The 22,270-nt window shown below is 42.2% G+C and overlaps 1 pseudogene; it reads right to left on the bottom strand.

Annotated features, from left to right (window-relative positions):
- Positions 1-391: 391 nt before the first annotated feature.
- Positions 392-1,124, bottom strand: LOC101414041 (coiled-coil domain-containing protein 25-like; annotated as a pseudogene).
- Positions 1,125-22,270: the final 21,146 nt, after the last annotated feature.

Below are 22,270 nucleotides of genomic sequence, written 5' to 3'. Positions count from 1 at the left end.
CGCAGTTGGAAGAGACTAGAACTTGATGCTATTGTAATATTTAATTATATATTTAGCAACTGTAACATACCGATCCTCTCCCACTTCTCACAAGGGTGCTTTTGCCTCAGTGCTTTTTTTTTTTTTTTTTACTTTTCAGAGTTGATTCTTTCTAAAGCCTATCTCAATCAAGAACAAGGGCGGCCAACTTTCACGAGGTACCAAGAGATGTTCTGGCAAAAATATTTTTACCTTCCTCAAATTGTATGCTACCTTCAGGTCCAACTATAATATATATGATCATTTTCTGTCAGCCAAAAAAGGTGACTTTCAAAAAAAAAATCTCCAAAATTAATATCTGTGTAGAATGAAGGTAGAATTTTGGTTGGTCATTTTTTTGTAATTTAGAACAAAGCTGAAATCAAAACGTCTACAAGTGTCCCTAAATTCACATCTTTAAAAGGTCCTTTTCACCATTCACATGAATTCATCTGAATCATTGCCATTTTGATTTGAAGACATATTCTCAACTTTCATTAATGATGAATAGCTCCTAAGTTCATCCATTTCTCTCCTCTTCATTTCTTCTTTTTCTCTCCTTTTCATTTCCTGAATTTGGGCTTTTTTTTCATTCCTCTCTTCACGGTCTCTGCATTCTTTCTCTGCTGCTACATCAGGGAATTGCTCCATTTTGGTCTGTTCTAATTGCTTCAGTATCTCTTTTACTTTCTTCTCCACTGTCACAATTTTAACATCCTTTAGCCTGTGAAAGCCTATCTGTCGCACATCCATGTCAGCTGTTTTCTTCAGGTTAGACCACGGTGTACATACCACATTAACGTTGTTCATCTTGCAGCCGTGAATGCTGTTGGCCTTCACAAGATGAGCACAGTCATCAGCACTTCCTTTGGAATGTCTTCTATCCTTTCCTCCTTATGTAATCGAAGGTATATATGAGCCGAAGAGAGTTTGTCCACGTGAAACCAAATATCTCCAGGCTAGCCATACTTTATTAGATCTTCATCTGCTGGAAATTCCAAAATCAAATGCTTTTGAAAACTTACTTTCATATTTATCCTTTCCCATGTAAATAGTGTAAGCAGACGAATTAACGCTGCTGGTGGTGAAGTAGAACACCATGACTCCTGTGGCAACGCCTGCGTGGAGCTCAGGCACTCAACTGTAGAAGTTCCACCTCACTCTTTTGAACTGCTTTTGCCACAGAACTTCTCACGTTGGGTTGTAATTACTGGTAGCCCAGATGTGACTGGCCTCCTGGGAGCTCTCAGCTACCTTGAGCTCAGACTCACCTTGTTTCCAAAGCAAGCAAGCCAATTGCAGTAGTAAGCCTGTGAAGGAGACTTTACCGAGGACCTCCAGGGAAGGCAGGGAGAGGATTGTATCCTACTCCATCCAGAAAAGTTTATCAACACGTCTGCTTTTTAAAAATCAGTTTACTTACAAAGTGCTCCCCCTGCATGCTAGCAGCTCTGTCTCTGTATTTTCTCCCCCACAGACCATCCATTTCTTTTTGGAGTTCCGATAGATTTGTCTCTAGACATTGCCTTGAAAATCCCACAAAGCCGCGAGTTAGCTGGTCCCAAACCCCTTAAAAAGCATTTTGAACACCACAACTATTCTCTCCTTTATGCCTCTGGTCTCAAAGCCCCATCCTTGAGCATTTCATTAAAGAATCCACCCAAAAAATCCACAGCCCTTCCTAAGAGTGAATGTGCAGTCTATTAAGATAATATTTTCTCAGTAAAGACTTTCTTGCTCTATATGTTGCTTCAAGCTTACTTGACTGTGAGCTCTTTAATAATGGCTGACACTTACCTTGTGCTCACTATGCCAACCACTGCTCTAAGTGCTAGACTTGTAGTATGTCATCATATCATCATATCACATCATATCATATCATATCATATCTATTATATAGTTCTCATGGCAAATCTTTATAATTAAGGACCACTATTACCTTGGTTTTACAGATGAAAACTTGAAGCATAGTAAAGCTGCTTGTCCAAGATGGTACAGCAAGTGACTCAAAATCCCACACTCTAAAGTAACGCGCCACAGGCACAGAGGCTGGGTTGTTCTCAAGATGAGTCCCCGGCCCCCAGTACGATGCAGCCCCTCCCAGGAAAGGTGTGTGGACTGTTAGCAGAGGAACTAAATTTAGTTGGTCTTATTTACTTTCTCTTATCTCAGAACACCCATTTCCCTCCCTTCCATTTCATCATTCAATTAAACAAAAATACCTGTATGGAGTTGTTTGGCATGTGCCAGGCACTGTGCAGGACAGGGGAGAAACAAGGAACTTAGGACAGGGTCTTTGATCTTGTGTGTAAAGGTCATTGCTGGCAAGAAAGACACCTCAGCCAATAGAGTATAACATTGAAAGTGCCACATTGGAGACATTAGAATACAGAGGTGACCCGGTGGGCAAGACAGTTTAACTCTCTGCAGGGAGAGTCAAGGGAATGGTACCTGGAAGAAGTCATAGCCGGGCTGGATTTTGAAAGAAAAAAAAGGTTAGAAAAGAAAATGACTGTACATTACAAAGTCACAGCATCATTTCCCAGTTCTGTATTGCTGAAAAATAAAATTGAAGGGAACATTAGGGAATCCCCCACATTTTTTTAATGTAACATTTTGTGTGATCTATATAGTTTTAAAAAATAAATAAAAAATATGTTTTTTAAAAATTGAAGGGAAACAGGGGGACCTGTCAGAAGATGAGGCTCAGGAGAGTCTGGCCTGGAGCAGCCTTGATTCCCAGCCAGGGGCCTGACAGCAGCTCCCCCCGGCTGCCTGAACGAGAGTGAGTGAGTCCACCTCTCCTTCTGGGGGGGTGCTCTGGGGACACTGTGGAGGATGGACGGGAAGGAGGCGACAGATAGTCAGGGCTGGATGGCTCATTAGGAGCTCCTAGGAGGCTCCAGCGTCTGAACTCAGGAGGGACAAACAACTATTTTGGGGTATTTTAATGAGAGGTGGAATTTTGATATCACACATTCCACTTTTTTTGTTTTGGTGCTAGTGTTTTTTGTTTTTTTAATGTCACTGATACAGACCTTCTTGTCTTCCTTGTTTAAATCTCTAAATTGCCTTGATTTGGAGTAAGATTCTCTGGTTTATCAAATAGCAGAACCTACATTACTCTCTGGGTGTTATTTCCTAAAGTCCAGTTGGAAGAAGCCAAGATTGCCTTCTTTTATCGCCTGTCAGTGATTTATTTCCACTTATCTTTTTCTGGCCTCTTAAAGAGGCAGAGTTCAGGATCTCTGACCCCAGATTCACAATTCTGTGCTGAGATTTTAGAAAGGAAGCTTGATAAAGTGTGGCATAGTTCAGTAGTTTTCCAGCAGGACTGTCTTCCTTGAGCCATGTTCTCTGTCCTACTAATTATCTTCACAAGGTCAGGAATGTATCAACTGACCAATGGGGAGTCTTAGCAACATGCAACCTCAAAGAGGGGATAGTGTCACTGTTTCCTCAAGTTCTGGTCCTATAATAACTTATACTATAATGTATGTCTGCTAACAGCATACCGATGGGAGGATGGGTAACTGTATCCCCAGCACCCACTCTACCCACCTATTGATTGGCAACACAAATAAATGTTTGCTAAATTTGTGAATGAATGAATGAATGAAGTGGAGGACAGGAGTGAGACAACTTGACATGGCTAAATAAACTTGAATTTACTCCAGTTGTGTCCCATCAGACTGATCTTTTGACACTGGGGAATCAGGCAGCTAAGCCATCTCATCATCCAGTCTTCTTAAAGTGGGGTCCAGATATTAGAATCACAAGCTCAACCTCCAGAACCTGGTACCTGGTAATGAGAAAGTAAACCCCTGAAACTGAAGCTATTAAAACTCAATATATGCATACTGAGACTAGCAAAGAACACTACCCGCAAAGTTGAGTCCTTTGTTTGCCTCCAGCCTCTCCCTAGTACAGTCCTTTGGAGTTATTGTTTTAAAATAGAAAGCTGATTGCAACTCTGCCCTGCTGGAAATAGTTGTCCCTTACCTACCCAATTAAGGGTCAATTAGTATTTATTGAGAGTCCATATTGTGCCATGCCTGTGCTAGGAGTTTACTTTACCTTGTTTTATTCTAACCACAGCCCTGTGAAGTGGATATCTCAGATATGGTCACTGAGACTCGGAGAGCTAAAGTAACTTGTCGTCAGTCAATCGTCAATAATTGATGGAACTGGGATTCAAAGCCAGGTTTGACACAGTCCAAACCCCCAGGTCCCCAGATTATTTCTAATTATATTATACTGCTGGAAATCCTTTCCATTACAACATACCATCCAGAACCCTTTGTGGGGCTACAGGTCATTTACAAGACCTGGTTCCAGCCCATATTTCCAGCCCCATCTTCCACGTCATGCACACCCCTCTCTCCCTAGCCTCCAGACACAAACAGCCACAGAACAGTACAGGAGTGAGGCATGTTCTCCCAGGTCACAGAACTCATAGTGCTGTCCCTTCCTCCACTTGGAAAACTATTCATCCTTCAATATCCAGTCCAAATATCCCTTCCCTATGAAGGTTGCTCTGATCACTCTCCCCCAACTAGGCAGTTAGCAGCCCCCTCTCCAGGGCTCCCACAGCCTTTTGTACCTACCTCCATCACACAAAGTCCAAGCAGGAACTTGGGGTCATAATTCCCCATTTAAAAAGCAATTGCAGGTAGAGTCTGCGTGCTGCCAAACCTCTAGGCTGCATAATTGCTAGGCAGATGCCACCCCCTCTCTGTGGAAAACACTCATATAGTGTTTCCTACAATGAAATCTGGTGATTGTTTTAAAATGAAATCCTTCCCAGATAGAACTGACTTTCAGGTGAGCTGCAGTTCTATTTTCAGTGCAGTACCTGGTGACTTTTCTGCACAAGGCTCCATATTCACCTTTTATTTTTTTTTAATATGACTAAGTGGAATCTATGAAGTGTATGGGCTGGTGGAACCTTGACATTAAATTAGCCTCACACTGTCCCTATTCCTCCTACTCCTGTTCTATGAATAGCAGACCACACAGAGAGCAGGACAAATGAATCAAAACTGACATCTCCTCACCAGGGAGGCTGAGGCTCAAGATTATGGAGTAGCTGCCGAGGGGTTGTGGTCCACACACACGCCACTGCATCATTCATTTTCTGCTGATCTCGTTCTTTTGGCTAGAATACTTTATTGCTCTCTGCACACCTGACTAAGCTGGCCATGAAACTAATAACTATGACTATTAATATAATAATAAAAAGCTATCAGTAGTTGCTTATTATTTGCCAAGCAACTTTCATAGCTTTGCCATGTTATCCTCACCACAATCTTGCAAATGTAATGGCTTCGTCGTTGAAAACAGATTCTGGGGTCAAACAGATGTGGGTTTAAATTCTGACTCTACCAATTCCTACCTGTGTGACCCTGAGCAAATCAATCAACCTCTCTAAGCCACATAATCCTCATGTGTGTAAGATGAAGGTAATAATTGTGAACTTCCTTGAGTTGTTGTGAGATCTCCATTCACCAGAGCACGGAAGACCCCAGTAAATGTTAACTATCTTACTGACCCTATTATACAGGATGAGGAAACTGACTCAGACAGGTGAGTGTGAGAAGTGTGCCCAGGGCTACACAGCTAGGAATAGTAAAGCTGGGATTTGAGCCCAGGTCTGTCAGTCTCCAAAACCTAGGCTCTTTCCTACGCAGTATAGCAATATAGCACAGGCTTCTGAGTTCAATTCCTGGCTCTACTACTCACTAAGATTTGTGATCTCAGATCTCTGTATCTTAGTCTCCACATTTGTAAAGTGGATTTGATAGATTTGTTGTGATAATTAAATGTATTGCTATATGCAAAGATCTTAGCATATTGCCTGGCATATAGCAAATGCTATATGAATGTTTAATAATAAAACTGAATTTCTTAATTTTCCAAACATTGGGTCTGGTTGGGTTCTTATTGCAGTAGTCAGAGGGCATACCGGTGATGGTTTGGGCTCAGGACAGTTTTCCTCCTGCTTTTCTAGATATTTCTCATGTTCCTAAATCTGCTTCAAGATAAGTGTTCCCAATTTTAGTAATTTCTAGTGACATTGTTTTAAAAACTTTTCCCTCTACTAAACATGCTCCAGTTGCTTCATTCTCTAGAGCAAAGTTTCTCAAGATCAGCCCTATTGACATTTTGGACCAGAAAATTCTTTGTTGTGGGGTGGGGGTGCTGTGCTGTACATTGTAGGATATTTAGCAGAACCCCTTGATTCTACCCACTAGATGCCAGTAGCACCCTCTCCCCAATGTGACAAAAATGTCTCCTAGCATTACCAGATAACCCATGGGGGTCAAAACTGTCCCAGGTTCAGAACCATTGCTCTAGAGTGTGGCCCCCCAAATGGACAAAATTCTCTAGGTCTAGTCTGGGAGCTAGATGTGCAACATTGAACATCTTTTAATACAAGATTACAGCTGCTCTGTTACCTCATTTAATCTGTTGAATGCTAAAACCCTAATCTCAACTGCCCAGCCTATATACAATTACCAGGGTAATCCTCTCTGGAAACGATCTTCCTCCAAGCTCAGAAAAAGGGCACCATCTCCTATTCTTCCATGTCTTCCCATCTTCCAGTCCTGGTTCCAATGTCATAGCCTTTAGGAAGTTCTCCCAGATCCACCATTAAAACTCTTTTCTTCCTGAAAACAAAATAAAACAAAAACAAAATCAAAACCCTCTTTTCTTCTGCTCTGTGTCACTGTGTTTTGTTTGCATCCTATGGGCTGTTTCTCCCAAAAGATTATTTGCTCCTTGAGTACAAGGGCTTGTTCATGAAAACAGAGTTCCAACAAACAGCTTAGTGAAAAATCTTTCCCAGTGAATGTTCTTTGAATGGAGTTATGCTCTTACCCTGCTCATAAGCCCTTCACTATCATCCTGTGTCCTAGCACTCAACTATTCTTGCCTGTCAAAGCCTTCCACACACTGTTTCCAATTACTCAACCAACTAGTCCCCAGCATACTTCCTCCAATCTGGTCAGCCCACTCTTCTTTCCTCCAAGGAACAGATTTGCCTTGATAGCCCACCAACAGCTGCTTTCCTAACCTGAAATGCCTACCACCTCTTCAAATCCTAACCATCTTCCCAGCCTGATTCAGCTCATATTTAGCTGTTTCAAATCCAGCCTGGAATGAGACAGGAGATGAAGTATAAACCCAAATTTCTCAGCAGAGTTTTTCCTTTGCTCTCCAAGGCAAAATGGTGGAATGATTGGTATAGGTTAACCAACCAAATAGGCCTGAGTTCAAATCCCATCTCTTGTCAATTTAATAACACTGTGACTTGGGGAACTTACTTCCCCTTATCACCTCAGTTTCCTCACGTATAGAATGAGTATCATATAAGTACCTGCAGCAATAAGGGTAGTTGAGAAGTGAAGTGATGCATGTAAAGTGCTTAGCCTGAATGCAGCACATCAGAAATATCAAGTATCATTATCTCTTCCTACTGACATTCCTTCTGAATTCCATGGTCCATAGGCCATGTGCTGCATAATATATTCCTCCATTATGTACTGACTTACATTCTTCACTTAAATGTGTTTAGGACTTGTTTGCATGTCTCCAACTCAATACTCTCGAGCCAGGAATTCATTCATTCAACAATTATTTATTGTGCTATAAGCAGTGAGCTAGGCACTGTGGTTGGGAAGTTCACAGTTACCCTAAGCTTGGACCCTGACCTCAAGGATATAGTTCACTAAGGAAGATAAGATGTGTACAATAAAGAGCTATAACTTAGGTAGAGAATGATCAGTGTCATTGGAAAAGTCTAAGAGTCCAAAGGCAAGCAGGTTGATTGAGAAAGACTCAGGGAAAATCTGGGTCTTACAGAGATGGAGTAAAGGAAATGGCAGAAGAAGTCTTTATGGGAAGATGCAACAGCTTAGACAAAAGCTCAAAGGAGGGAAATGAAGATGCTTGTGTGGGAAAGTGAGCAGTTCAGTTTGACTTCAGCTTGGAGTATGTGAAAGACAAGAGTGGGAGATAAGGTTGGAAGGTAGGAAGGGGCCTTGAATATACGACAAAAGAAGTTATACTGCATTTCACAGGGACCAGAGAGCAATTGAAGGCTTGAACAAAGGAACGACTTGCTCAAATTGGTACATCTGGAAAATAAATCCATATGGAGGCAGGAAGATCACTTATGAACCCACGTAATAATCCAGGCATGAGATTAAGGTAGCAGTTGTGAGAATAGAAGAAAGTGATAGATGTGTGGGCAAGACCCTGTGAATGAGGTGAGGACATGAATTACTGTGTGGTCTTCACTTTGGCCTACAGCCTGTTCTTATAGCAACCAGAGGAACCCTTTAAACCATATGTCAGTGTATGTCACTTCTCTGATCAAAACCTTCAAATGGCTTCTTATCACATTTAGACTTAAATTTCAAACACTTCTCCATACCTTGCAGCACAGACTGGCCAGTGTCTACCTCTCTGGCCTTGTCTCTTTACTTGCAACCTATTACTTGATGTGTTCAAGCTACTGGCCTCCTTGATGTTCCTCAAGTATGCTCCCATCCTCTGGGTCTTTACATCTGCTCTTCCATCTGCCTGGAGCACTCCTTCCCCCAATGTCCACATGCCTTAAGACCTCATCTCATTCTGGTCTCAGCACAAGTGTACCTCCTCAAAGAGACCATCCCTAATGAAAATAAGCAGAATCACCACCCCATCATTTTCTTTCTGTCGCTAAATAAATTACAATATATATTGATTTTTTTACTGCTGGTCTCCCTTATAGCATGTTAAGTTTCCTTTGTTTTGGTCCCTGCCACGTCCTCAGAATGAATGAATGAATGACTAGGAGGTCAAGAGGACCCCAGCATTTCCAACCCTTGTAAATGGGAGGCCAGTGGAAGTGCCATTAATCAAGATTGGAAACACAGGAGAAGAAAGAATTGTGAAAAGGAAGATGAGGTCAGTTTCCAACATTTACATTTAAAACACCAGCCAGACACCCCAGGGGATAATTTTAGTGGGTAGCTGGAAAAAGGAATAGAATCCAGGAGGATATTAGGATTCAGAAATCAACCACAGAGAGTCAATTACTCACTCATGAGACTGGACAGCCAAGCGAAGTGCAGCGGACCAAAGATATATCTATGTGGTGAATCCAAAATGAGGAAGCAGGCAGAGAAAGAGTAATTTTCAACAGCTGCTCATTGCATTTGGGATTAAATGCCCCACAAGACCCTGCTTGATCAGGTCCTTGTTCATGGCTCTGACGTCATCTCTCCAGCTCACCCAGTTTCCTGCACTCCAGCTACACTGGCCTTTCAGTTTCCTGAATTTGTCAAGCACCTACTCACCTCAGAGCTTTCTCTGTTTCCCTTCCTTTTCCTGAAAGTCACTCTTACAAACTCTGTCACTCTTTGCCCAGCTAAATCTTATTTATTCTGCAGATTTCAGCTTAAATATCACTTCCTCAAACTGATCATCCTTGACCTCCCATAACCCATTCTGCCTCCTCCTTTATATGCTTTTGTAAACTTTGTAAACTTTGTAAACATGTATGTGTGTGTGCTTGTGCATGCGTGTGGTGCGTGTATATTTAGCAGGTAGCTGGTACATGATTAATATCTGTTCTATTAGACCATGAGCTTCAGGGGCCAGTGGGCCAGTGATGATACCTGTGTTGTTCGCCATTCCATCCCCAGAATCTATCACTGTTGAATGCTGCAGCTGAGTGTGGCCAACTGAAGACCAAGGAAAATCATGGCATCAAAGGACCTAGATTGTTGTGGCTTTAGGAATCTAATTTAAATAAAGTGATGAGGCAGAGAGGAGAGTTGGTGAGGCCAGATTGCAAAAGGTGAAGGAGAGAAAGGGTGGGAGAGAAATATACTCTTCCAAGGGGTTTGGCTGTAAAATTAAGAAGAAAGGGGGAGAATGGAGGCTGGAATTAGTAGCAGTGTCAAAATAAAAGAGGAATTCTTGGGGTGAGAATTTCCCATTTTTTGTAAGGCAAGAGCCAAAGGAAGAGACAAAATATTCATAAATAAGTGGGGTATAATTGATGGGGCAAAGCACCTGAAAAGAAAGAGAATGGGATTAGGACTCAAGTGGAGAAGTCAGAGGTGTGAGTGCTGAGAAGAAAACTCACAAGTTCTAGGCAGGTGCCTTCTGTCTAACATGTGTTAGGCCATTTAATCCTCTCTACAAATCCCATGTAGTTGGGTACCTATTATCATCCTTCAGGAAATAAAGTTTGGAGGAAAGTAAAGTTTGAAACATTAAATAAATTGTTCTAGGGCACAAAACTACTCGACACACCACACAACTCGGGCAGAAGAGTTCATTCAACAAATGGTGCTGAAAGAATTGGATATCCATAGCCAAAAGAAGGAAAGAGTACCCTTATCTCACACCTTATCCAAAAATTAACTCAAAATGTATCAAAAACCTAAAATAAAAGCAAGAACCATAAAACTTCTGGAAGAAATTGTAGGAAAATACCTTCAAGACCTGGTGATAGGTGGTAGATTCTTAAAGGAGATCAGAGAAGAACTGTGATGGACTACTGATGTTTAATGTATATAGAAGTTTTAATTATCTTTATTGTAAAAATGTGGAAATGTATAGAGTGGATGGTAACACACAGTTGAGTAACAGCTAGTTTATAAATGGGGATGTGGCTGGAAATGGTAGTATAGGTATGTAAATGTCAATTGACAGAATGCTAGAGAATAATCTAGAAACTGAATAGCACAGTAAAGCAAGAGGTGGATGAGAATTGTGGTTGATGGTATAGATGTAAGAGTGTCCTTTGTGAGCTAGAGTAAATGTACATCACTACTGCAGGGTGTTGGGAATGTGAAGAAGCATGGGAAAAATACAGCTGGAGTGACCTATGGACTGTGGTGAGCAGTAATAATATAATATTCTTGCATCTATGCAAAAGATGTACTGTGTTAATAATGAGGCAGTATGGAAAATGTGAACCAAATGTACACTATGGACATGGTAACAATCAGATGATATTATCTTATCTGTAGCATATGTTCCACCACAATGTGGTGTGTTAATGGAGGGGTATTGTTTGGGAATTATGCACATGTGCATGATTGTTTCATAAGTTTACAACCTCTATCATAGAAAATATATTTAAAAAATAATAATATGGTGAGTTGGAGGGAAAACACACCAAATGTAAGATAAGGACTATTATTAGTAGTAAGATTTTTACAATATTCTTTCATAATTTGTAACAAACATCTCATGACAATGCAAGGTATTCATGGAGGGTTGATGTATGGGACCCCTGTATGATGTTATGCATATTTGCCTTGTAAGTTCACAACTTTTACTATACACTTAATTGTTTATGTATGTTCATATATAAATGATATAAATATAATAATAATAGGGTTGGTTGGGGGAAAAATACTTTGGTTAGTAGTAATATTTTGACAATTCTCTTTAATCATTAGTTAAGAAGGTTTAACAACAATGCAATTTATTGGTGGTAGGGTGAGTTATGAGAGTCCTGTATGATGTTATATATGTTTGTTTTGTAAGTTCACAACTATTATTATACTTATTGTTTATGTATGTTTATGTATGAGTGATTTACTTCAACAAGTTAATTAAAAAACAAACTAAAAACTACTTGACACGCCAGCTAGAATTCAAGCCCAGAGTTGCCAGGTTCCAAAACCCATTTTTTTCCCATTATTCTTCATGAGTGAGAATATAGGGGAAGAGGAAGATTCCTCTGAGCTGGGAGTATGGTGGAAATATGGTGGAAGGTAGGAAGGCTGAAAGAGCTCAAGTGAGGCTACCTGCCTCCCACAGCTAAGGAGGAGGCAAAGTCATCTTTGGAAAGTCAAGTTCAGCTCTAGCAGATTGAAAGTTTCAAAAGAGAAACCACAGAGAGTGGATGAGGGTGCCAGTTAGAGGTGATTAGAGGGGGCCAAGCAGCCGAGAGGGTGTCCAGTTGAATTTGTAACAGATCAAAACAATCTGAATTCCTGAACTTCCCCAGCAATATGCAGGAGGGGAGGAAATAGGGAGGGCGGTTCAGGCCTAGAAATTGGCAAAGTGTTGAGGTGAAGTAAAAAGACAAGAGGACAAGATAAGGAAGGAGCATTTTTTCAATGACTGAATGTGGGGTCAGGGCTGGGCTGATACAGGAGACACCAAGGACAGGAAGGATATTTGATTGTGAAAGCTGAGGAGTTGAGGCCCGAGCACTGGAAGTGTCTTCAGTACAAGGGTTGGGACTCCAAAGAGACAACAGGAGCTGGAGACAGGAAGGCTAAGATCCTGGTGCTAAAATCCTTGAGAAAAGAGACCTGTTCAGAAATCAGTAAATTACTGCATGGAGGGTGTATTAAATGGATGAAGGGGACTTCAGAAGAGGAAAGGCTGTGTGGGACAAGAGTAGAATTTTGGTCTTCAAGTCATAGAGGAAAATGTGTGTTTATTTTTCCTCCAAAAAGAAAGAGGGCAGAGAGAAGCAGAGTATGTGTGACCCCAATGGAGAACTTTGTGAGAGGAGCAATGTCTTGATGGGGTAGTCAGATCACCCTGAGTATGTGGCAACGATGCTTGAGAAGACCCAAGGGCATTTGTTCCCAGTGAAAAAGCAGCAGCTCTGTGGGTCCCAGAAAAAAAGTTCAAGACTGAATATGTAGAGTAGTGGGACTATAGAAGAAGAGAGGAATGGCAGTATCTCAGGTTGTGCATGGGATGTTCAGTTTCAGTAACAGGAATAAATTCACTCCAAAAATAATTGTTGAAGACCGACTGCACTACAGGAGGAACACAGGTAAGTCACAGTTCATGCTCTTAAGGTGCACCACTTAACAGAGAAAACAGATTCCTGGTTTAGTGGTTAGAGTGTAGTCATGATGGCTTGGATTCAAATCACCACTTTGCCACTTGCTCGCTGTGGGACAGTAGGCAAGTTAATTAAACTCTATAAGCCTCAATAGTCACATCATAAAATGGGGATAATAATAGGACCCACGTCATAGGCTTGACATGAATATTAAAAGAAATAATACATGAAGAAAACTTCGCACAGTGTCTCAACACAATATGTTCCCTTTAGTGTTAGTAATTACTGTTAATTAGAATACAGAAGAATTGCCTAAATACAGGTTGTACAGAGTACATTTATTATTAGAAGTTAGGAGAATATTCTTATCATATTAAGGTGAGGAAGTATTTCAAAGCAATATGTGAAACTTAAGAACTACAAAGCAAATGATGGTCATTTTACTGATATAAAAATGTGAAACTTTTAAAAATGTGGGATTTCTACATGACGAGACATTATAAAGTTAAAAGACAAGTTAAAAATTTGGAAAAATGTTTTCACCCTCTCTAAGAGGCAAACGTTAATATGTATACTACTTTGAACCATTACAAATGAGTAAAAAGAAAATGTACACTCTAATCGGAAAATGGGCCATGGGCATATATACATAAATATAATACTTTACAGGTGAAGGAAAGCACGTGATGAGTAAATATGAAAAATTATTCAACCCCAACAATTGAAGACTGGCAAGTTTTTGGCCAATTAGACAACAAATATCAAATACAGTGGGAATGCCCAGTCATGGCCATGGAGAGTCAGACGCTATTATATACTATTGGTGGGAATGTAATAGGCACTGCTCTTTTAGAAGACAATACAAAATGTAAGGCCATATAGTCTATCAACTCTGCTTCTGAGAATCTATCCCAGAGAAATAGCAATTCAAATGTATAAAGGATTTTCCCCCAGCATTGTTTTTAACCTAAAAGAAAATGGAAGCAAAATAATTGACCACCAAGAAACTGATTTTTTAAATGACTGTACAAGTATACAATGGATTAGTCATCAGCCATTGAATATCAAGGTTGCTTTTTTACTAACGCAAATAGAAAAATGAGAGATAGAAACTGAAAATAAAAGTCACTGAACAGTATTATAGTATGATCTGTTTTTATGTTCTGAAAGTATACAATTATCCTACTTTTTTATTTAAACGGTAAGATTTAGTGATGCATGCTACAAATGCAGAGAAAAGACTCAGTGTTGACAGTGGTCATCTCTAGTCATGAGAAGGGGAAGGCAGGATTTCACTGTTAATATTTACTCAGTGCTATTTGTTCATGGTTTTCTAGTTGCTCTTTCTTATTTTTGCAATAAAAGAAACAAATATGGGAAAATGTGGAAGAAAATAAAAGTTTTGGGGCAGTCCAGAAAGGTAGTAACAGCCTGAAAGAATCATACTGGAAGTGACATAGGAAAAAGTGTTGCAAGGAGAAAAGGAATTTGTTCAGTGGAGAAGCTGATGGAAGGCATCCCAAGACTCTAGGAGGTGGGTGCTTGGGAGGTCGGTTTGGGACAGCTGTCAGTGTCAAGTCGGGGAGAGGAGGGCCGAGGAGGCAGAATAGGTATCGAGTTGATGAAATCATCAACTCCCCCAAGTTCCAAGTGGAAGTTTGACTTAAAGGACTACATTCATTCACCCAAAAATATTTATCAAGCACCTGCTGTGGGCTGATGATACGATCATAAATAAAGTACATAAAAATCCTTTTCATTTGAGGTTGCTTTCAGTCTACTGGGAGTGGCAGACAAAACATAAAATAAAATAAAATAATTGGCAAGTGCTCTGAAGAAAATAATCAGGGTGCAGAAATGGGGACTAAGTGGGGTTGGGTCTAGGTAGGCCCCTGGAGGCAGTTATGTTTAAGCTGAAACCTGAAGAATGGCGAAGAACTAGCTTAATGAAGGAGCTGGAGTGAAAGGCAAAGACTTTCTAGGAAGAGAGAGCAGCATGTGCAGACACTGAGGAGAGAAAAGGATTGTTTAGAATAGAAGGAAAGCCAGGGTGACTATATTCAAAAATAACACCATGACTTCACCTTTATGGTTTCCCTTTATAGTACCCAGCCCTGCTGAGGACTCTGTGGGCCCTGCTGTTAACACCTGTTAACCAAATGGCTTTGTGTATTAAATGGCATTCAAAAATGTTATTATGGACTAAATCTTGTACTCTGAGCCCTCATGTATCATTAGGAACTTCTACGGGTGTGTGTGCACGCAAGAGAGAGAGTCTTGGAGTAAGATGTAGGCATGTTATCTGTCTTAAAAAATTAAACACAGAAATCAGTGTGCCCTGAAACCATTGCCATTTTGAAATGAAATAACATAGGTTTCATGGTACAAGCCTGGTGTTACTGAAAGTCAGACTGAAATGCAAAGAACTGCAAGGAGGGAAAGGTCAAGCCTGAGCGTTGCTGGAGTGCCGCTTCTGCTAAACTTTCGGCCGTTATTTGAGCAGAAAGAGTACAATGGCTAATGTGTAAATATCCTCAGGATTCTATTAAACCCTGTCAATTTTTCAGGAGCTACAGATGAGGCAGACACAGTACCTGTCCTCAGAGAGCTTACAGTCTAATGGAGAAGACTGACACATGGAACAAATCATACGAAACAATAAGTGCTAGAAGAGAGACATGAACACAGTAGATATAGTGGAAACACAGATCAGGGAGCAATGGACTCAGCAAGGGGTGGTAACAGGAGCCCTCTTACAAGAAAGAGGTGACATTTTAGGGGCTGAGCCTTAAGAACGTGAGCAAGAGGTTGTCCAGAGAGGATGGCATTCCAGTTAGAAGGAATGGCATGAATGAAGAAAGTAGAATTGAAAATCCACAATGTTTTCAGGAAATAACTGGCAGGCAGGAGTGGTCAGAGGGTCAGGGAGTGGCTGGTGAGGCAACAGACTATTAGGCAGAGAGTCAAGGAGGGGAGGACCTTGAATGGCCTACCAAGAACTTTGGAATTTCTCCTTTAGGTCTGTGTGGGGAAGGTACCCTCCAAGGTTTTTAAGGAGGAGAGAGGTGATGAGAGCAGCGTTCAGGGAGATCACTGCTGTCCTGTGGAGGACGGACAGAGGGGCAAGTCCGGGGGCAAGCAGACCAGATAGGATTCCTGTGCCCTCCCCCCATTCCACCCTCACCCCCACACCCCTGCCCTGGCCTGGCTTCTGTACATGGGAGCGTTTAAACAGGGACTGGAGGGGAAAAAGTTCATCCTTGCTGCTCCTCCATGGCAGGCAGACCCCTTCACTTCCCCCCTTTGCTCCAGGGATGACAGAGGTCACTATGGCCAGGACATGTCCTCTTGACCCTGCTCACATTCCTGCACCCCTGCCTAAGCGATGCCTGGTGGCCCCTAGCAGGATCTGACAGAGCTGAGACCTCACTTCAGACTCCTTCCTCGAGGGAGTGAAAAGGAGGCTTTTCCTTTATGTGCCCAGGAGAGAATCCAGCTTGGCGCTGGGCTGTTTCCTAAACCGAGCTTTCCCCATTACTTTATATTTCAATTAGGGAAAGCCTCTGTCATTTAGGAACTATTTTTCTGGCTGCAGATCAACAGTGGCAAACATGGACACTGGGAACTGTCCCAGAGTCTCAGAATGATTAATATCCTGTGTTGTGAGATGTCAAAATGCATGGATAGCCAAACCTTTTAGAGAGCCGAGCCGGTGCAGTGTGAAGGCGGTCAAGTCCCTTGAGTCATTAGGGAGGAAGAGGCTATCGTTACATATACTGAATCAGTGAAATTGAATAAAGGATATGGAAACAAACCTCCTCAAGGACCTTCTCTTTCAGAAACGCCCCCGGGTGGTCTTCCTGACCTCCAGTTATCCTCAGACTCTCCAGCCAGTCCCCGGTTTGCGTCTTCTCACTCTGGACCCCATCTCTCACTTTGCCAATTGCAGCCCGCCTCTCCAGACTGTCACATATCAATTGCTTTGTTTATCTTATTGTCGGCCTGTTTTGGAAACACACTCCTAGACTCCTGTCTGACTCATAGGTTAAGGAGAGTGAGTAATTCTTCTGGAACTAACTTGGAACAGGAGGGAACCCTTCCCATTTGATTTCCGGCCCTAAAAAAAGACAAGATAGTTCACACAGGATGCTAATTAGTTTTCCTATTCAACAGTTAGCATGGCCTAGCCCTGCTTGGAAAACTGCCTTCGGTACTGTAGGGCTTAGAAATTTGAACACCTCCAGCTTTTATTTGAGAATTATAAAGTGACACTAGACTCCCATTTTACTGTAATTAGTATCGCTGCTGCGGCTGTAGCTGTTCTTACAAATGGAACCATTTCTCTTAATGAGGCATAAAAACTCAGAGAGACAAACGACCAGATTGAGCCGATGACTTTTTCTAGTCTGGTTGTCAGTGTTGGTAACAACTCATTGTTCTCTTCCTGCTTTTCGCGGCCTGTCCTTCTAAGCAGTGGTATCAGCTAGCTGAAGCTCTTTTGCCCTTAAATGGGCGTGGCTCCCTCTGGACGCAGAACAGTTTGGCGTCCACTTCCTTTAACTGAGATGGGAAGAAAGTGACTCCATTTTCCTTTGTTTCTACACCAGCTTTGGAGGGCCAAGCCCTTCAGAGGACGTGGGTGTCCAAAAGTTTTTCCGCACTGCCAATAGGAAGTATTCCAGCATGGCTGGGGGGATAAACGCAGTGAAAGTCCAAAGTCACACCTTAGCGGCAGGGTTACGAGGAGTTTTGACTTTCTGCTTTATATGAGTCTGTACAGATTACATTTTCTACAATAAGTATGGAAGATGGTAAGGACAAAAAACAAAACAAAGCAAGCAAAGCCTGACCATGTCTACTTGCAAATAGTCCCCACCATTTGCACCTTTTTTTCTGTAGCCCTGTGGCTCTGCGCAAGTTAATTAACCTCTCTGTCCTTACCGGCAAAACGAAGATAGCAACACACCCTCTTCTGGGGTTGTTGAGCATAAAAGGATATACATAAGCATTCATGTTACATGCACTTAGCAATCACCCAGTGAGCACCATTGCTGCTGCTGCTGCTGCTGGTGGTGGAGATGATATTGTTTCATTACTAATACACAAAGGCCTTGTTTCTGAAACATAGCTACCCAGTGGTGCAGAATGCACCTCTCACCCTTTTGACAGGGAAGGAGGAATATCTCCTAATTGGAATATCACTCCATCAGTAAGCCCCTGAACCATAAAGGAAAATCCGTAATTTCCCAACTTCCTCTCCCATGCTTGCTCCAATGCGCAGTTGGAAGGAATACCTATCCCCTCTATACTTCCTCTGAGTGTAAGTCAGATCAGACTACTCCCCACTTGACTCCCTCTGAAGTCTTCCAAAGCATTTAGAATGAAATCAGACACCTTACCCTCCCTCCTAGCCCCAAATCACCTGGCCCTGCCTCTCTCTCTCCTGGCTCTTCTGCTTCCCACCAGCCGATTAGCCTTGTCCTCCAGCTCCGCAGAGATCAGGCCCAGCTCCTTCCCGCCAGGGCCTTGGGAGGGTGGCTCCCCGCTGCCCCCCGCCCCTGCTCCTCACAGCTCTCAGCTTGAGTGTCTCCTCCTCAGAGACACCTTTCCTAGCTGCTCCAGTCATTATTCCCTACACAGCCCCTGTTCATTTATTTTGCTGTATTTATCATAAGCCATAATTAATTTACTTGTTTACTTTTTCAAGGCAAAGACTATGCCTGGGCTGGCATATAGTAAGCATGCAATAAACAGGAAAGAGGGAAAAGGTGAGAGAAAGAAGGAGGCAGGAAGGGAGGAAGGGAGGACGAAGGAAGGAAAGAAATTTTAAAAGGGAGAGGTTAAGTACACAAATGGTTAGATTTAAAAGACCAACGACTAGAAGAATGTGGAGCCAGTGATAAAATAGTAATAGTTTGGGAAGAAGAATAAGTTTGGGGAATAAACTAATGAGTTCGGTTCAAACATGTTGCATTTGAAGGGAAGGCAGGGCACCCAGGTGAAAACATTCAATGGGCCCATAGGTGCAGGACTGAAACTCAGGGCCAAGTCAGGGTTGCAGATACCAACAGGGAGTCACAAAATTTATATGTAGCCTCTCAGAATCTAAGAATTCTTTAATGGATAGGAAAGGGAATAAAAAGAAAAGCAGCTTCCAGGAAACCAAAGTGTTTGGGTTGAGGTCCGGTGGTGGGTAGAGAGAGTAAAGTTGCAAAAGACACTTAAAGAAATCGGTGGAAAGCCATCACCAGGAAGGGAGTCTGCAGCTTAATTTGACCCAGTGCAGGAAACCTCACCTGGCCGGACTGTACAAGACTGATAGACTGATCTCTCCACTTAGGATTAGTGAAGGAAACAGGACATGCATCATGGAAGATGGTATGATGCCAAGGCCAATGGGCAGGAGGAGAGGGTTCAGAGGAGATCAGCAATAGAGTAAAATTGAATAAAATGCCTAAGAACATGCTGCTAACAGTTTAAAGATTCTGCTTAGTTCAGCATCCTGCAGATTAAGATAACTGAACAAAATGCAGAGATGTTGGTGACAATGACAAGCAAAAGTGAAGTTAATGGAGGGTTTGTTGTTGTTTTTTTCATTTCAGGACTTTCTGCTTCTATTTCTCCCCTCCCCAACTGTTAGTGGTACCATGGAAAGAACAGATTAGATTAGAAGTAGTTGAGAAGGAGAAGAGATTAAGGGCTCCGATGCCAGGCAGTCCTGGATTTGTATTCTGGATTCCTCTCCCACTAGCTGTGCAACTTTGGGAATATTTCCTATCTGAGCCTCAGCTACTTTTATCTTTCAGTTGGGGATAATAACACCTACCTCCCAGTATTGTTGTAAAGATACTAGACAGCCTGTGAAAAGCCCCTAACACCTAGTCAGTGCTAAACAAATGTTAATTGCCTCCCTTTTTTTTTAAATGTACCTGGACTGGAGATTGAACCCCAGACCTCATATGTGGGAAGCCAGAGTTCAACCACTGAGCCACATAGGCTCCCCTGCATTGGTTTTTCCTTTCTTTTTTTTTTTTTTTTAATTTAATGATTTATTTTTATTTACATATTTCTCCTTGTCCCCCTCGCTGTTTTCACTTGTTGTCTGCTCTCTGTTTGTCTTCATTTTAGAAGGCACTGGGAACCAAACCCAGGACCTCCCATGTGAGAGGGAGGCACCCAATCACTTGCGCCACCTCCGCTCCCTGTTTGTTGTGTCTCTTGTTGTGTTTCCTTGCTGTGTCTCTTCATTGCGTCATCTCACTGCATCATCTTGTTGCATCAGCTTTCTGTGCCATCCTGTTGTGTCAGCTTACTGTCTTGTTTGTCTTCTTTAGAAAGCACTGATGGGAACTGAACCCAGGATGTCTTGTGTGGTAGATGAGCGCCCAACTGCTTGAGCCACATCCACTTCCCTGTTGTTTTGTTTTTAGGAGGCACTGGGGTTGGAACCTAGGACCTCCATGTGAGAAGTAGGTGCTCAACTGCTTGAGCCACATCTGTTCCCACCCTTCCCATTCTTATCAGATATTTAAAATTTAGTTGGTGAAGGCTACAGAGACCCACAGGGATATGGTCACGGCAGGTAGCTCTGGAGCTCAGTACCATGTCAGTGGGCCCTACTTTGGAATTTGTGTCCCTGAATGTGATGGAGTTGGGCTCAGATGTGACCTTTCTACACATGCCTCTTCTGTCACTTTTACTGAACCTGTGGCTGGCACTGGGGTTGCTGTATACTCAGGAGACTTGAATCTCTGACTGTCCATATGCCAACTGGGCCCTGAGCCTCAGCAGAGTTGCAACTACTACTCTCTGGTTCATTGGACTTATGCAGGTCAGCTAATAGGGAGGTGAAGATGGTCAATCACCACACCAGGGAACTGAAACTGCGTACAACTGCAAGCAAGAGAAATGCATCCATCATCCATGTGTAATATAAGCTCCCTCTCAATATAAAGGTGGAGTGGACTTCACCATCCCAGGGCCCACGGAATGGAGGAATAAAATATGGATTAGAGTAGACTTACTGATAATCTACTATAAAACTTTTGTGACTACTAACAGAAGAAATTGTATCATTGATGGGGAGAAAGTGGCCACAGTAGTTGCTGAGGGCAGGGAGTAGGAAGAAGAGTTGTGATGAGGAGGCATTTTTGGGACTTTGGAGTTGTCCTAAATGATATTGCAGGTGCTGGACCTTATATATCATGCCATAACCCACTGAATGTATTAGAGGAGAGTGTGAACTACAGAGTAAACTATTATCCATGTGGTGAACAGTGCTCCAAAATGTGTTCGCCGAGTGTGATGAATGTGCCCACAATGATGGGGGAGGTTGTTGGTATGGGAGGAGTGGGGTGGGGGGATGAGGGGTATACAGGAACCTCTTATGTTTTTTATAATGTAGCCTTTTTTGTGAAGTATGTATCTTCAAAAAAATACAATTTACAAAAATGATAGGGGTGGGGGAGTGGGGTGTGGGTTATATGGGAACCTCATGTTTTTTTAATGTAATGTTCTATGTGATCTATTAACTTTAATAAAAAAGTGTTATTTAAAAGAAAAAGAAAAAAGATGAATAAAGTAAGGAGAGAAAACAATAAAATAAAAAAATAAAATTTAGTGGGGCTTCAGGTTGACCAAGATGGCAGTCATTCCCCCACAGAATCTTTGAGCAACTAGCAAAACTGTCAGAGTTATCTTCTGCAATAATCCAGAAAACAATGAAAGGGTTGCAATAACTGGGTAAGTGCTGAATCAAGAAAACACAGCTTTAAAAATGATAGGAAGGGGAAACGGATTTGGCCCAGTGGTTAGGGCATCCGTCTACCACATGGGAGGTCTGCGGTTCAAACCCCAGGCCTCCTTGACCCATGTGGAACTGGCCCATGCGCAGTGCTGATGCATGCAAGGAGTGCCCTGCCACGCAGGGGTGTCCCCCGCGTAGGGGAGCCCCACGTGCAAGGAGTGCGCCCCGTAAGGAAAGCCGCCCAGCGCGAAAGAAAGTGCAGCCTGCCCAGGAAAGGCACTACCCATACAGAGAGCTGACACCACAAGATGATGCAACAAAAAAGAGACACAGATTCCCACGCTACAGACAACAACAGAAGCAGACAAAGAAACCAGACATGCAAATAGACACAGAGAACAGACAGACAACCAGGGTGGGGGGTGGTGGAGAGAAATAAATAAATAAATAAATAAATAAATAAATAAATAAAATCTTTTAAAAAAAAATGGTAGGAAAAACTCAGAGCACCCTTGCTGGCCACTCCCATGCCCTCTCCCCAGTGTCATGTGAAACCAGCCTATGCTCCCGTTGTGAGTCCCTGGCCCTGATCCAGTGGAAAAAAGAGTAAAGACTGTGTGCATACTGGGATGCCTGTATGTTAGAACCAGATAACTGAGTGGCTCCCTGAAAGACTGAATCAGGAT

This window comes from Dasypus novemcinctus, chromosome 10 (genome assembly GCF_030445035.2).
Source record: "Dasypus novemcinctus isolate mDasNov1 chromosome 10, mDasNov1.1.hap2, whole genome shotgun sequence".
NCBI classification, from domain to species: Eukaryota; Metazoa; Chordata; class Mammalia; order Cingulata; family Dasypodidae; genus Dasypus; species Dasypus novemcinctus.
The sequence above is the reverse complement of the archived record's forward strand: the minus strand, read 5'-3'. Positions and strand labels throughout refer to the sequence as shown.